We start from the raw sequence: 12,151 nt of genomic DNA, 5'->3' as shown, positions 1-12,151 counted from the left end.
TAGTATCGCATTAATCCTCACAATCCCCATGTTCAACCTCAGATCACTCTGAGAAACTTGCGTTCAAATTATACTTGGTTCCAGCGCAAGAAAACTTGTGACACGCACTACACGAACGCATACTACGAAGCATATCATTGTCATCACATACATTCAGAACGTAGTATCGCATATCTTTATCATAAAGCAACTTGAGCACATAGAGCATCAACAATTCATTCATTTATAAATCTTTACAAGTTTTTGGCATCGTTGCCGAGGACGAAAACTTGAATAATAAGCACATAAATTTCATTTATTACAAGTTTTTGGAGCCACTGCTGGGGACAAGAACTTGAATCATTCAACATAAGCTACGCATAAAATTTCTTTTTACAGCTTTTGAAAAAAATCAAACCATATACCATAAATCTAGAGTACCACCAAAACAAACACAAGAACATATTTAAAAAAGTAGCAAACACAAAACCAGAAGCAAAACCAAACACAACAACCACATCCAAGCACTCCCCCTTTCTGGTTGTAAAAAATTAACTCCTCGATTGAGAAGAAGAAGCTCCCCCATCCCTGGACAAGACAAAGCGCATAATCTGTAGAACCTCATCAACCTCGGTCTTTCTCTCCTAAAGTCTGTGCATAATGGACCCAAGGTCGCAAGATTCATTTGATAACAGGTGAAGGATACGATCAACAAAGAAGACTCAATTAAAGCTCTACTTGGACCATGAAAATGATGAGTCATGGTAGTAGTGTTTAGGTCAGGAACATGGTGTCCCTATAGAAGCTTGAGGTTTTTGGAGAAGAGACTTTTAATGGGCCCGATTGAATCCTGTCGCGGAAGCATTTTTGTGAATGCCTTGCATCCCACAATTCGATTTTTACATAAACAACTTCAACATACTAAAACAGAATATAAACATGTAATATAGCATTCTTTTGGGAAAAAGATTAGAGCCATTCTTACCTTTATAGATTCCCAAGCTTCATGAACAATCCTCTTTAAGTTCCAATAAATGGCTCCTCCAACTATCTTGACCACGAACGATTTCTTGAACAATCTCGAACACTACCACGAGAGTAACCTCATTATTCTCTAAGATTCCAATAGAAGGATAGGTGGTATCCAACTCTTGGGAGAGGGAGAGGATAAAAGAATTTTGGAGAGTAGAGAGGATTCTTTATGTGGCTTAGGAAAAATTTTGCACAATAACGCTTGTGTGTTGTCTATTGTCAGTCTCAGTATCTCCCAAAAGGGCCATAGGGAGGTCTTTATATAGAGAAGGGTCAAGCCATTTTCCTAATCCATTTCCTATTCCCTGTTTCCACAATTAATTAATTAATTAGTTCAATAAATTAAATGACACTTATTTAATTAATTAGCATAATCAAATAACACTTATTTAATTTAATTTGCACATTAATTAAATAACTATTTATACATTCAATCTAATTTAATGTATATATTTAATTATCATAAACATCACATGTATATGTGCAATACCTCTCTATTAATTAATTCTTTGTGAATCTAATTCACTTGAATTAATTAATTGAATCTCATTCAAATATTACTTTCCAATTTAATTTGAATTATAGATCATGTCCATAATCAATTATATATTAATCACATTAATATATGGTTTCCTTAAATTAATTTGAACAATTCAAATTATCCCTCTTAAATATCCTCTAGTGAGCTAACAAGAGGACATGGTAGACTTGTAGATTAGAAGCTTCAACGATATAAGCCTAAACTCATTAACCAAGTTAACCAATATTCGCTAACTGTGGGTACACTTTACTAAAGACTCACAGTTGCACTCTTCTTACTACAGATATATTTTTTGTGTCCAGGGATATAGACCAACACCAGCAAGTTAGTCCTTAACAAATGTTCGTAACTTCAACTGGATCAAATTACCATTTTACCTTTGGGTTACCTCTGATTCCTTAAGTACCAATACTCCTCTAATGAACAACCTGTTTATAGTCCAACCAATAAACAGAAATTCCTCTTGGGCCAATGAGAGAGTAGAGCCCTTTGTTCAAGTACCAGAGATACCACTTAAGGGAACACTCATCTACTTAACCCTAAGGTAGAAAGGAGTGAATTTCATCTTGTATTATTATGTTTCCAGCACTCCACTCAGTCTTGTCCCAAAATGGTAGGCATATTGGGTCAGCGAACTGACCACCCACACCCATACAAATAAAAGGACAATCTCTTGTGAATAAGAGTCCATAATATACTCAGGATTAAGACTAAGTTTCCTAGGTCATCCTATTTAAATAGGAACCTAACTAGTTAACGGTGTTACATCTACTGGTTACTATTTCGCGGTCCAGTCTTATGCAAATTCATTGTATAGGACACCCCCACTAGCATGTCAACTACATGAACGTGTTGGATCATTGCGTTTGTATCAAATACAAAGTGGGTCATATCCATAGTGTTACCAGAATAAGGTACCCAACCTTATCCCTATACTATAGATCCTTCCAGCTGTATCTTGAACATTGATCCTATATGTCTCCACATATAGTTTAAGACTCATAAGGTAGCGTTGGATGTTAGTTTATTGGATTTAGGTTTATTAAGACAAAATAGACAAACAACACAAACAATAACATTTATTGAATCAACATCTATAACTCTTTATTGATGATGGTCAATTAATAACATTTACTATATATGAGTTTTAGGGCATAAAACACAATAGTTTTGAAGGGGAGAGAAGATTAGGCTTCTGGGACAACAGAATATCGCAGATAAGGTGAGGAAGACAAAATAGGCAATTTAAAGTTTGTGGACCCAATATGCCGTTTAATCTGGTTTAGCATAAACACGCCATAATTAAACTAAGCTTGAGTCCCTATCTGATATAGCAAGGTCACAAAAGCAATGGATAAGTTCAATTTGTAAGAAGAGAGGCACCAATTAAATGTCAATCTTGTGCATAATAGCATGTGTAACACTCAATCTGTAGGCAATTAACCCTTTCGAGGCTATGTGGAGCGGACACCTTCAATTAGTTCAAACACTAAATCTCTAAGGGAATGACGTTGTTCCTTCACATTCTCAGGCACATTTGATGCAAAAATGGATTGATCAAAGCAATAGAGAAAACAAATGGATGTCGCCTAATATGCACCCTCTAGTAATCTGGGCTAGCTGAATCTACACAACCAGAGGGAAGATTCACAATAAACTCATGAACAAGCTGTGGATAGTAGGGTCTTAAGTTCAAAATAGTCAGTTCAAGCCAGCAGCATGAATCAACTCCATAAGCTCAACACACTCTTGAGCACGGTTAGATAATTCTTTCTCATCCACAATGTTGTGCTTAACAACATACTTCCATAGTCTAGCATCCTCCTTAGAGTGGAAGGAAACATCATCCAAATGCACAGAAGGAACGTTGGAAGTAGCAGGCTATTTTCTTTTGGCCTGAGTAGAGGCCCTAGTGACACGAGAAGAACCAGGATTATCATTATCTGAGCTACTCTTGAAACCCTAGTCTGAAGCTTTCTTAGAAGCAAAATTTTCAGATTCATTCTCAAATGTCTCAATGAGGCATCAGCATTCACATTAACAACATTAGAAGCACCAACATCAAGTACAATTTTCCTTGATCGAAGCTCTACGATAGTAATATCGTCTTTCATCTGATGAGAATTCATAAGACTACGATTGCTGGAGCTAGTAGCATCATCAGATAAGGCAGAATGTTTCACATTCTCAGAAATGTCAGTAGTCAATAAATCACCAGTCACAAGTTTTTGATTTGGTAAAGAGGAAAACTCAGTTAGAGTCTTAACGTTCTCTTCAATAGTTTGAGCCTTTTCACTAGGCCTAGTGCTTTTCTTTTCCTTTTCTTTCATCATACAATCCTACCCAGAGCGTCTCCGCTTCATTGAGGGAGGAAGAACTCCGATTTCATTCTGCTGAGTGGGGAGTCCATGCACACAAACTCCATATTTTTTTATTGAAGCAAGAGGAATATCCTTAAGCACATGTAGCTTTCGTTTGGCCTTCTCTTTGTATCTCATCATTTCTTTTCGCCAGAAGTGTGAGTTCTTTGATGAGTACTCACCATTAGAGGAGGTTTAGTATGACAAGCAAGCACACAAATTTTGAGATAAGAATAAACCCACGACACAACGAGAAGACCTACCACGATTAAAATGCCAACAATTCAAATTCAAAAAGTAATTTGAAAATAAAACACAATTAGACTTCCTAGAACTCGCAAAAACCATAATTAAGGTGGTTATTTGCATTAATAACTTCATGGGCTTGCATGCTTGATGGACCGAGATCCTCAGCTAAACAGCCCACGAATTTAGTTGTCATGCCTTCACGACATAAAGACCCAAATCTACCCTCAGGACCTTAAAACGATCAGCATCTAACGTCTTGGAGTGAAAATATGCGATTACGAATATATGCGATGACCATGCATTCCTGCCACAAGTTTTCTTGCGTCGCGCCAAGTATAACGTGGACACAAGTTTCTCGGATAATCCGAGGTCGAACTCCGGGACTTGTAGCTAAATGCTATGCGGCAATGTGTATACGGCGGATGAATAAAAGAATGATGGGGGTTTTAAGCTACAACCTACTCCTATTCCTAGCTGACAGACAAAGTAGTGAGATTAAAAATGAGAGGTAGAGACACGACAACTGTTGACACGTAGTAAAATGCATGGAAAATAGATAAAATGTGAGGAATTTTTCATCGCAACCCTAAGCTTGACCGCAAGGGTGACCCCAGCCAATGCAAGCTATGCGATCATGCTACACACACTTGAACCTAATTCTAGGACACATGCGATGTATATGCGAAGTGTCGAGAGGCCTTATTCCTAAGTCTCTATTCTTGCTCATGTGCTCCCACACATAAACAAAATGATCGCATACCACCGTATCCTACTTCTTGGACGCATGCAATATCCTCTCCGTAGGGTGTATACGCTGTGTAATAGCAAACGGAGCTTATCTCTAAGTTCCCATTCTTGCTTATACGATCCAACGCTCTCCCAAGACTTAGATTTGGTTTTTAGACTTCTCTCTCAAGTATGCCTAAATGATGAATGATGCGCTTATAAGACGAGGTAACCGCATAAACTTGGCTGACGTAAGATTATTCCTATCTCTAGTGAACACTAGCTTACATTGCTTAATGCGACCAACTACTTACCCTCCCGGGCAATTAGTTGTTGTTGACTTCACTCATAGACAAGCATTGCATCCGCCTATAGACAGGCATTGCTACAGCTTCACACTAAGCAAATAAGGTTTTCTCACAACACTCTCGCAACGCACATCTCCCGGTGGTTTGCTATATGCTTCATATTCCTATGCATGATTAAGTATGCGATACTCTAACAGTCTCACTAAGTGATGCAATGAAACGCATTGATCACTAAATGTATTAATTCCTTAACCAAAATGCAAGACAATACAATATAAGGAAAGAAGAGAAAATGAAAGGACCAGTTGGAAGCAATGTCTTGCTTCCAACAGATGTGTGTCAAGGCTGCCGGTGGTGCCATGGAAGGGTGGAGGAGCTGACTCTCTCGAGATCTAACTCCGGCGAAGGCTCTGGTCATCACTCGGAATGGATGAAGGAGATGAAGAACTCTCAAGGTTTCTTCTCATGGCGTTAGTCTGGATCACAAGGATCCACCCTAAGGCGAGCCTCAGGCAAAAAACCTTGGATAAAATGAAATTCTGCTTGTCGGCTTCTATTTATAGAGCTTGATCGTCGACAGCATTAATGGACCTACTCTGATTCTGAAATTCACAGCGCGTTGGTCCTTTTCTGAATTTCTACTGCTAACGGCATGGTAGGTGAAATGTCAGCATCCTCTTTTGATTCTCCTGAGATATACGTTGATGCTTCCATTCCACCAACCTTGCGTTCATCCCTCTATTATAGTTATCATTGTGTAGTCGCAATCTTGCAATGATCGCATTCGCCTGATTACCGCAACTTCTACATGATGACCAAAATTGCTTGATGATCGCAACTCCTATGTGATGGACACATGTGGTTGATTACCGCAACACCCATGCGTTGAACGTATGCGTTCGCCTTTGCGATGGAGAATTTCTCCGCATGCGGTCGTCTATGCGATAGCCCGACTCCTGCGTCTGCGTCTGCTTCCTGCATTAGCTACAAAGATAGACAATTGAATGCATAATAATGGGTTAGCTGAGATTCTTAAAGTTGAACGACGCAAACTCATTTTCTCATGAATTCCTAACATAATTGTCGCATATTCTACTTAACAACCTTCATAATACTAAATAAAAGGCCTAAGATGACGTGCATTTCTGCTCGTCATCACACCCCTAAACTTAGAATCATGCTTGTCCTCAAGCATGTGTTATACTTAAGAAATTCTAACTTACCGTCAGGCTTTCCTTTGCGATGACCAGCCTCTCAGAATATAATTTACTCATACCTCTAACCATGGCCGCAACGCTCTCCTCCACTTTGGCTACTTCTTCAAAAAGATCTTTTCTAAGTTTAGATCCGGCAAGCCTTTGCTCAAAAAAATTTTATTCATTCTCCGCAACTTTGCATTCAACTTTTGAGAATGCGTTCGTTCAAAACAATTCAACACTTTGCAATTACTTATTCGAATGCGACGTTGAACCTGGTTACGCTCTTCGTTTTGGCTTGCCCCCATGTGTGTCATGCAAGCATCCAACTTTGGTTGCATTCCATATTCAACTCAACTCTTGTCTTGTTTAATTTGGCTCGTGCCTGACAGAGGAGTTGCGCTTATGCGTTGAACCTGGTGACTTACCTTCGTTTTGGCTTGCCCCCATGTGTGTCATGTGGACATCCAACTACGGGTAGGTACCTTTCACAACTTAACTCTTATCAACATGGGTTTCCCATTGCGTTGATATTGGAGTTGTTATTCTCAAAGTGTATATATATATATAGTAGAAAATGATCGCAATGTAATGAACGCAATTCTTCGGGATCGCTGCCACCCCCAAACTTAGAGGTTGGCAGCGTTCTCACCACAAAGCTAAAAACAAAATCAACAGAAATGTGGTAACAAATGTTTGAGCAGAGGTTTGCACATAATAAAACTTAAGACTTTCAAAATTTGAAGAAGCTATTAAAAGTAAGGAGAACCTTGCGATGCTTAGTTAGCAGATGCGATGAATTATACGTACCATCATAGATGCATCACAAAGAAACGCAATCAGACAAAGAGAATTTCAAAAGGATAATGCATAAAGGATAACAAGAGAAGAACCTTAAGTAGAATAACGCATGCAACCATGCTTTGGAATTCATGCGATCGAAGCCATGCGTTGAAGTATGGAGGGAATTCTTCTGTTGTAACTGCGCACCGAGGAGACTTATTGTCGCACCTACAAGGAGCAAACGCACCACAACGAAGGAATCAGTCGCATATTCAAAATAACAATAAAAATAAACAAAGAAAGCAAGGTAAAGATAGAATAGAAGACGTCCCTGAAGAAATTGGAGTGTTGTCACCGCAAGGAGTCTTCCATGCAGGAGATTACTCTCAACTGCTTAGGTCAGAAAGCCTTGACCATTGGAACTTCCGGAAATTGTTGGGTGCATGTGGCCGCCATGTGCTTAGAACTACTTTCATCTCATGCGACTGATTTCCCTTCTACCCTAGGTCAATATTGGCTTTCGATACATCACCTACACTTCAATATTGTTTGCAACTTGGTCGCACAAGCTAACAAACAAAACAGTAAGATTAAGAATGAGAGGTAGAGACACGGCAACTGTTGACACGTGGTAAAATGCATGGAAAATAGATAAAATGTGAGGATGTCTTCATCGCATCCCTAAGCTTGACCGCAAGGGCAACCCCAGCCAACGCAAGCTATGCGATCATGCTACACACACTTTAGCCTAATTCTAGGACGCATGCGATGTATATGCGAAGTGTCAAGATGCCTTATTCCTAAGTCTCTATTCCTGCTCATGTGCTCCCACACATAAATAAGATGACCGCATACCACCGTATCCTACTTCTTGGATGCATGCAATATCCTCTCCGTAGGGTGCATACGTTTTGTAATAGCAAACAGAGCTTATATCTAAGTTCCCCATTCTTGCTTATGCGATCCAATCTGCTCTCTCGAGACTTAGATTTGATTTTTAAACTACTCTCTCAAGTATGCCTAAATGATGAATGATGCACTCATAAGACTAGGCAATGATAACTTGTAGAAATAAAAGTTATTTACACTGCTTTATTTAGATATTGTGGTTAAAAGAAAGGAAAGTTGCGTCAATTGTATGGAAATTTGTTAAGAAATACAATAATTATAAATTGTCGTCAATACACCCACTAACACCATTGCGATGGTAGAAAAGAATATTTCAAGTCTATTTTGCAGGAAATCCAGTCGTCGTATAAGTTCATGGCTCAAGACAAAAAAGATTAACGCATCTAAGTCACATTACGCCCATCATTCAGGAATGAATAGACAATCAATGCAATGACGGCACATGCGACAATCGATCCAGAGCTGAACTTCAACCACATGTGGTAATAAAAACAACACTGCATGCGAGCACACGATCGAAAGATGCAAATGAGCAACGCAATCGTGGAGGATTTTGACACATGTACAACTAACCGTTGTGCATTTTCGACAGACTGATTGTATAACAGAAGGAATATTTATTCCACCATTTTCGGAATTTCTATAACAGTAAAATGGGGACCACAAGTCAGAGAGTCAAAGCTTTCATCTATAAATACCCTCAAAGAATTCACTGAAGGATATACTTGATACGGGGGATAATTGATACAAGGCTATTAAGAGTGAGGTTGATCTGAGTGCTGATCGGAGAAGATCCGGGAAGAAAAGAGACAAGGCCGAGAGGTGAGTCTCAGGGCGAATCATTCTAAATCCCCACCATGAAGCTCTGTACCTAGATCAACTCTACCGGTTGAGCAAGCCTGAGAGTGAAGCTCATCCTTCCGTTCACTCCATCTATGCCGGCAAGCAATTTCTCCATCCAGATTAGTGTCAAGACATTGGCACTCTTCTGTATCTGTTTCTAACTCTTATTCATCAATTGTATTTCATCTTCTTAGTCTAAATCATTCACAACCATGTATCAGACGCTTGATTTTATAATTAATTGTCATGATCATTCTCATTTCCACATTTCTGTCTATTTTTCTTCCTCCATTAATCGCTTTTCCACGATGTTTTCTTAATCCCTTGGTAATTAATATGAATTAAACAAGTAACTTAATCTGTGCTAAAGAAATAAAGATGTTTAGTTAAAGCATGCTAGATGGCATCTTCACCTGTGAGAGCATAAGTGAAGATGCCTTTCTGATTTGTCGAGAGAAGGTTAAAAAATGCATTAACTAAAGCAAGAAGTACTTCCAAAAATGGAAGAAACCTTGTGTTCACTACATTCGTCCCTATTTCACCACAGAGATGTGAGAAACGCAGCCGATCACCGAGAGGTGTACACCAAGGGAAAGCGGAACCGTACTTAGATCTTTAATGCAATTAAAAAACTTACACTGTTTATATTAATTATTCTTTCTCTTTCTGCTTCGCACATAAGCCTTGCAACCGCATAACACGATCTTTGTATATTCTTCACAGTTAGTCTCAACCTCGGTATCTTGTATCATGTAACCTGTATCTTGTATCATCATAGCTTAGGTTTATTTTATCGCACTTTACTTTTATCGCAATTTACTTTATTATCGCATTTTTATCGCTTATCTTTACTTTACTGCACAATTTACTTTACAGCATCTTTAAATACCTGTACACACAACTTTTATTAAATTAAAAAACCCCGGTCGCATATATCACGAATATAACACAATTAACCTAAAACAATCCCTGTGTTCGACCTCGGATCACACCGAGAAACTTACGATGGAATTATACTTGGTTCCAACACAAGGAAACTTGTGACAACGGACAGCGTACTATAAGAACATTCATTAATAATGCATATCTAGAAGTAATATCGCATAAAGAAAATAAAGTCATCATTCATCCATGCGTTGTATGACATAAAATCATTATCCATAAAATAGAAGCATCAAATCTATGTCATCAAGTTTATGGCATCATCGCATTTTATGTCACAACAAGTTTATGGCGCCGTTGTCGAGGATTGGTTAACGGTTATGGTTTGAGTATGTTTATGGTATTTTGCAGGACAGATCTCTTTGTACTGGCTGTTCAACACGGAGAGCAGTCTAACAGTTTATAAGTACTGGTATCGAACCAGAATTCGTAGCTGACCCAGAGATCGAGCGTACCTTTCGCGCACAGGCACGCTAGAATCAAGCAAGGCGAAAGAAAGCAGCTGATATGGCAGATAATATGGACAACGCAGCTCCCGCCGAAAATCAAGGGGCGATACGGCCAGCGCAGGACCAAGTCTTCCTTACCACTGATCGTAACATTCCTATGAGGAACTACGCGGCATCCAACCTGTATGAATTTTTGCCTTGGATTTTGAGGCCTACAGTAGAGAAGAACGCAAGGTTCAAAATAAAACCGGTCATGCTCCAAATGATCCCGAACGCAGGGCAATTTGGGGGTCTACAAGGTGAAGACCTGCATGCCCACCTGACCAGTTTTGTCGAAATGTGCGGCAACTTCTCATTACCTGGCATTATCCCTGAGGGTATTAGACTGTATTTATTCCCTTACACCTTGAGGGACGAAGCCATGAGGTGGGCTCACTCACTAGAGCCGAATGAGATTACATCATGGGATCAGCTGGTTGATTGATTCATGAAGAAGATCTTCCCACCAGCCATCAATGCAAGGCGACGAAAGGACATGTTGAACTTTGAGAAAATAGACAACGAAACCCTGAGCACCGCCTGGGTGCGATTTCGAAGATTGGTAAAGAACTGCTCGTATATCGAGATACCCGATTGTGTTTTGATGGAGACATTTTTGTTGTGACATAAACTATGATGATGTGTAATATATGATACAAGTCTGTGTCCCCATTACGAGTTCCCCGACAACGGCGCCATAAACTTGACACGGCATATTTTTAAGTCTTTATCATCATAAACAATACAATGATGCAAGCAAGGATGCGAGATACAATGTATTCTAATCTTATGCCATACAATGCATGGATGAATGATGACTTTATTTTCTTTATGCGATACTACTTCTAGATATGCGTTATAAATGAGAATCTTGTAGTATACTATGCGTTGTCACAAGTTTCCTTGCATTGGAACCAAGTATAATTCCACCGCAAGTTTCTCGGTGTGATCCGAGGTCAAACACAGGGATTGTTTTAGGTTGATTGCGTTATATTTGTGATATATGTGACTGGGGGTTTTTTAATTTATAAAAAGGTGTTGTTTGTACATGCGATAAAGTAAATTGTGCAATAAAGTAAAGATAAGTGATAAAAATGCGGTAATAAAGTAAATTGCGGTAAAAGTAAAGTGCGATAACATAAACCTAAGCTAAGATGATACAAGATACAGGTTTCATGATACAAGATACCGAGGTTAAGACTGACTATGAAGATTATACAAAGATCGTGTTATGCGGTGGCAAGGCTTATGTATGAAATAGAAAGAGAAAGGATAATTAATATAAATAGCGCAAGTTTCTTAATTGTGTTAAAGATATAAGTACGGTTCCGCTTTTCCCTTGGCGTACACCTCTCGGTGATCGGCCGCGTTTCCCGTATCTCTGTGGTGAAACAGGGACAAACGTAATGAATGCAAGGTTGCTTCCATCTCTAGAAGTACTTCTTGCTTTAGTTAACGCATTCTTCTAACCTTCTCTCGACAGATCCGAATGGCACCTTCACTTCTACTCTCACAGATGAAGATGTCGTCTAGCATGCTTTAGCTAAACATCTTTATTTATTTAGCACAGATTAAGTTACTTGTTTAATTCATATTAATCACCAATGGATTAAGAAAACATCATGGAGAAAATGATTTATGGAGAAACAGAAATAGACAGAGAAGTAAAAATGGAAATGATCAAGACATTCAATAATACTATTTAGCGTCTGATACATGGTTGTGAATGAAGAGATTAAGAAGATGAAATACAATTGATGAATGAGAGTTAGAAACAAATAAAAACAAGCGCCAA

This window comes from Benincasa hispida, chromosome 9 (genome assembly GCF_009727055.1).
Source record: "Benincasa hispida cultivar B227 chromosome 9, ASM972705v1, whole genome shotgun sequence".
NCBI lineage: Eukaryota > Viridiplantae > Streptophyta > Magnoliopsida > Cucurbitales > Cucurbitaceae > Benincasa > Benincasa hispida.
Note: the sequence above shows the minus strand (reverse complement) of the source record.